This window comes from Bos taurus, chromosome 1, assembly GCF_002263795.3.
Source record: "Bos taurus isolate L1 Dominette 01449 registration number 42190680 breed Hereford chromosome 1, ARS-UCD2.0, whole genome shotgun sequence".
In the NCBI taxonomy this organism is placed as follows: domain Eukaryota; kingdom Metazoa; phylum Chordata; class Mammalia; order Artiodactyla; family Bovidae; genus Bos; species Bos taurus.
The window spans coordinates 132,377,686-132,383,756 of record NC_037328.1 but is presented as its reverse complement, the minus strand read 5'-3'; positions in this window follow the sequence as shown (position 1 = coordinate 132,383,756).

Below are 6,071 nucleotides of genomic sequence, written 5' to 3'. Positions count from 1 at the left end.
CACCCTACACCACTAGACCTTGGGTCATAGCATGCTCTTGTGTACCCCACCCACAGGTGAATATCTTTCTTTACCAAAGTCAGTTCATAAAATCTGGAAGAGGTGACTTCTTTCTCAGATGTGTAGACACCTGTAAAATGCTACAAGGATCACAAAGAATCAGGGAAACATGATGCCACTAAAGGAATACAGTAAACCTCTAGTACCTGAACACAAAGAAATGGAAACATGTGAATTTTCTGACAAAGAATTAAAAATAATTGGTTTAAAGATGCTCAAGAGCTACAAGAGAAAACAGATGATTTAATGAGATCAGGAAAACAACATAAGAATAAAATGGGAAGCTTAACAAAGAGATAGAGAATAAAAAGGAGCCAAGCAGAAATTTTAAAGAATTAAAGAACTAAACTGAAGAGTTCAATAGGGAGTTTCCACAGTAGACTGGACCAAGTGGAATAAAGAATTACTGCACTTGAAGACAGATCATTTGAAAACATTCAGAGAGAAAAAAAGAATGGAAAGAAATGAAGAAATCCCATGGGATGTGTAGGACTCCATTAAGATAAATAATCTATGCATCATTGGAGTTCCAGAAGGAAAAGAGAGGGAGAAAGATGTAGAAAGTTTATTTGAAGAAATACTGACTGAAAACTTCCCAAATCTGGGGAGAAATTTGGAAATCCAAGTCCATGAAGCTAATTTCATGTTTCAATTCAAAACAATCCTCCCCAAGACAAATTATAGTACAACAGTCTAAAATCAAAGACAAAGAGAAAATTTTAAAAGCAGCAAGAGAAAAAAGTCTCTCTCATACAAGAGAATCTCCATAAGGTTATCCATGAATTTCTCAACAGAAACCATGCAGGCCAGGAGAGAGGGGCATGATACATTTAAAGGGCTGAAAGAATTAAAAAAAAAACTGTCATCAAGAATATCTTACCTGGCAGAAATGAAAGTAAGATAGAGACTTTTTCAAACAAAAAAAAGTTTAGAATTCCAATGGCACCCCACTCCAGTACTCTTGCCTGGAAAATCCCATGGGTGGAGGAGCCTGGTAGGCTGCAGTCCATGGGGTTGCTAGGAGTCGGGCATGACTGAGCGACTCCACTTTCACTTTTCACTTTCATGCATTGGAGAAGGAAATGGCAACCCACTCCAGGGTTCTTGCCTGGAGAATCCCAGGGATGGGGGAACCTGGTGGGCTGCCATCTGTGGGGTCGCACAGAGTTGGACACAACTGAAGCAGCTTAGCAGCAGCAGTCCTCCCTTACAAGAAATGATGAAAAGAATCCATCAAACTGAAACAAAAGGGTACTAATTCGTCGCACAAAAATACGACACGTCAGAAAATAATACTCAAGGCAATTCTGTGGAAGTTCCGTGGTTAGGGCTTAGCACTTTCACTGCTATGTGCCTTGGTTCAATTCTCGGTTGGGGAAATAAGAGAACATTCCATCCAACAGCAAGAGAAGATTTCTTCTCTAAAGAACATGGAACATTTTCCAGCACAAGTCATACGTTAGGCCACAAAACAAATCTTAACAAGTTTAAAAAGACTAAAAATGCATCGGTTATCATTTCTGACCACAATGGTATGAAACTATAAATAGAAAACAAGAGGAAAACTGGAAAATTCACAAATACACAGAAATTAACACACTCCCGAACAACTAATAGGTAAAAAATGAAATAAAAAAATATCTTGAGACAAGTGAAAATGGAGGGGCTTCCCTGGTGGTCCAGTGGTTAAATATCCACCTTGCAATGCAGGAAACATAGGTTTAATTCCTAGTTGGGGAACTGATAAGATCCCATATGCCACAAAGCAAGTAAGCCCATATGCTGCAATTGCTGAGCTCGTGCACAACAGCAAGACAGTTTGTGTGCTGGGGCAAAAGATCTTGCATAATGCAATGAAGAAGATCTTCTGTGCCATAACTAAGACCTGACACAGCCAAACAAGTAACTGTTAAAATTTAAAAAGTGAAAAATGGAGAAAAAACACACTAAAACTTACAGAATGCAGCAAAAGCTGTGGTAAGAGGAAAGTGTATAGTGATACATGCCTACATTAAGAGAAAAAAGAAAGATCTCAAGCAAAGCACCTAATTTTACACCTTGAGCAATTAGAAAAAGAAAAGCAAACTAAGCCAAAAGTTAGCAGAAGGGAGATAACAAAGATCAGAGTAAAAGTAAATGAAATAGAGAATAGGAAAAAAAAAAAATAGAAAGGATCAATGAAACTAAAAGTTGACTTTTGAAAAGATAAGCAAAAAACAAATTTTTATCTAGATTAACCAAGAAAAAGAGAGACAGAATTCAAATAAATAAAATTATAAATGAAAGAGGAGGCATTGCAATTGATATCACAGAAATAAAAAGGATCATAAAAGATGATTAAGAACAATTATATGTCAACAAACTAGGCAACCTAGAACAAATGGATAAATCCCTAGAAACATTCAACCTACCAAAACTGAATCATGAAGAAATAGAAAATCAGACCAACAAAAAGTAAGGAGTTTGATCAGTAATCAAATCCTACCAACCAAGAAAAATCCAGGTGGCTTCATGGCTGAATACAACAACATATTAAAAGAATGAATGCCACTCCTTCTTAAATTCTTCCAAAAAACTGAAGAGGAAGGAACACTCCTAAATGCATTTTACAAGGCCAGCATTACCTTTTTACCACAGCTAGATAAGGATACTATAAGAAAAGAGAACTACAAGACAATATCCCAGATGACTATAGATGAACTAAATGACAAATTAACTATATGAAAAAGAAATAAAGAAAACAATTCTATTTATAATAGTATCAAAAACAATACACTACACAGGAATAAATTTAACCAAGGAAGTAAAAGGTCAATACATCAAAAATTATTAGATATTAGATATTCTTGGGCTCCAAAATCACTGCAGATGGTGACTGCATCCATGAAATTAAAAGACGCTTGCTCCTTGTAAGAAAAGCTACGACCAATCTAGACAGCATGTTAAAAAGCAGAGACATTACTTTGCTGACAAAGGTCTATCGAGTCAAAGCTATGGTTTTTCCAGTAGTGTGAGAGTTGGAGTATAAACAAAGCTGAGTGCTGAGTGATGCTTTTGAACTGTGGTGCTGGAGAAGACTCTTGAGACTTCCTTGGACAGCAAGGAGATCCAGTCAGTTCATCCTAAAGGAAATCAGTCCTGAATATTCATTAGAAGGACTGATGCTGAATCTGAAGCTCCAACACTTTGGCCACCTGATGTGAAGAACTGACTCATTGGAAAAGACCCTGATGCTGGAAAATATTGAAGGCAGGAGGAGAAGGGGATGACAGAGGATGAGATGGTTGGATGGCATCACTGACTCAATGGGAGCAAGCTTGAGTTTGCTTGCTCCTGGAGTTGGTGATGGACAGGGAAGCCTGGCATGCTGCAGTCCATGGGGTTGCAAAGAATCGGACACAATTGAGTGACTGAACTGAACCGATTGAGGGGAAAACTTGAAGTCTTAAATAAATGGAAAGATGTCTAATGTTCATAGATTAGAAGAGTTATATTGTTAGTGTCCACACTGTTCTAAGCCATCTATAGATTCAAAGCAGTTCCTATTAAAATTCCAATATCATTGTTTTCAGAAATAGGAAAAACAGTCCTAAAATTCATTTTTAATCACAAAGACCCCAAATAGGCAAAGCCATTTTGAGAAGTAACAGAGCTTGAGATATCACGCTTCCTGATTTCACATTATATTATGAAGCTATGGTAATCAAAACATAGTACTCGCATAGAAACATACACATAGACAAATGGAAGAGAACTGAGATCCCAGGAATAAACCCACACATATGTAGTCAACTCATATGCAATAGGGAAAATATATTCTCATCAATAAATGATGTTGGGAAAATAAGATATTCATACAAAAAAGAATGAAACTGGATCCCTGTCTTACACCATTCACTAAAACTAACATACAGTGGATTAAAGACTTAAACGTAAAATTTGAAAATATAAAATTTCTGGAAGGAAACAAGGGAAAGCACACAGGTATCAGTCATGGCAATGGTTTTTTGGATGTGGCACTAAAAGTACAAGCAACAAAAGCAAAAATAAATGAGTGGGACTATGATTAGCTAAAAAGCACATCAAAATAATCCGTCAACAAAATGAAAAGGTGACCTAGGAAGGAGAGAAAATATTTATAAACCATATATCTGTTAAGGGGTTAACATCCAAAATACCTAAGGAACTTATACTACTCAATAGGGAAAAAACAAATAATCTGATTAGAAAACGGGTAAAGGGTCTGAATACACATTTTCCCAAAGAAAACATACATATGGTCAACAAATAATGAAAAGGGGCTCAAAATCACTAATCATCACTGAAATGAAAATCAAAATCACAATGTGATACCACCTCACACCTGTTAGAATGGCTATCATAAAAAAATAAAGATAACAGAGACTGGTGAGAATGCGGAGAAAAGGGAACCTTGGTGATTTGTTGGTGAGAATGTAAATTGGTGCAGCCACTATGTAAAACAGTATGGAAGTTTCTTAAAAACTTGAAAATAGAACTGCATATGATCTGGCATTCCCACTTCTGGGTATAGAGCCAAAGGAACTGATATCATTATCTTGAAGAGATATCTGCATACTCCTGTTCACTCCAGCATTATTTACAGTGGCCATGACAAGAAAGCAAGCTAAGTGTCCATCAATGGATGAAGGGATAAAGAAAATGTGTGTTACTGTGTGTGTGTATATATATATATATATATAACTGCATGAAATATTAGTCAGTCAGAAAAAATCTTTCCATTTGTAACAACATGAGTGAATCTAGAAGGCATTATACTAAGTGAAATAAACAAGACAGAGAAAGACAAATATTGTATGGTCTCACTTATACTGGAATCTAAAAGTATTGATGTCATAGAAATAAAGAGCAGATTGATGGTTATCAGGGAATAAGGGGTAGGGAAAATGTCTGCCAAAGGGTACAAAGTTTCAATTGTAAGGTGAATAAGTTCCAGGGATCTAATGTACAGCATGGTGGCTATAGTTAACAATACTGTATACTTGAAAATTGCTATGAGAGTAAATCTTAAGTGCTCTCACCATAAGATGAACAACAAAAATGCTAATTAGGTGAGATGAAGGATGTGCTAACTAACGTTATTGTGACAAACATCTCACAATATATACATATATCAAATCATTACTTGTACACCTTACGGTTACATGATGTTTTATATCAATTACATCACAATGAAGCAGAGGAAAATAAAATTAAGAATTTTAAACAATAAATAAAGTTTAAATTGAAAGGCAAAATATCCAGAGTGACAAATATAATACTGAAGGAGAAGGACAAAGTAGAGGATTGACATAATTCAGATTCAAGACTTAACTATAAAGCCACAGTAATCAAGATGGTGCAAGAGGGGCAAAAGAATAGACAAATAGATCAATGGAATAGAATTGAGAGTGCAGAAATAGACCCCCATAAATACAAGCAACTCATCTTTTTTTCTATCTTTTAAAATTTACTTTATTTAAATTTTATTTATTTTTTATTTGAAAGATAATTGCTTTACAGAATTTTGTTGTTTTCATACCTCATCCTGAATCAGCCATTGGTATATATATCCCCTCCCTCTTGAACTTCCTCCCCATCTTCTTCCCCTCCTCACCCATCTAGGTTGATACAGAGCCCCTGTTTGAGTTTCCTGAGGCATACAGCAAATTCCCTTGGCTATCTATTTTACTTATGGTAATGTAAGTTTCCATGTTACTCTCTCCATACATTTCACCCTCTCCTCCCCTTTCCTCATGTCCTAATCAACCCATCTTTGACAAAGGAGCAAAGATGATACAATGGAAAAACCACAGTATCTTCAACAAATGGTGCTGGAACAATTGGATATCCACACACAGAAAAAAAATTTAGACACAGATCTTATTTTCTTCAAAAAAAATTAACTCAAAATGGATCATAGACCTAAGTGTAAAATACAAAGCTTATTATGAAACTCCTAGGTGATAATACAAGAGAGAAGCTAGATGACT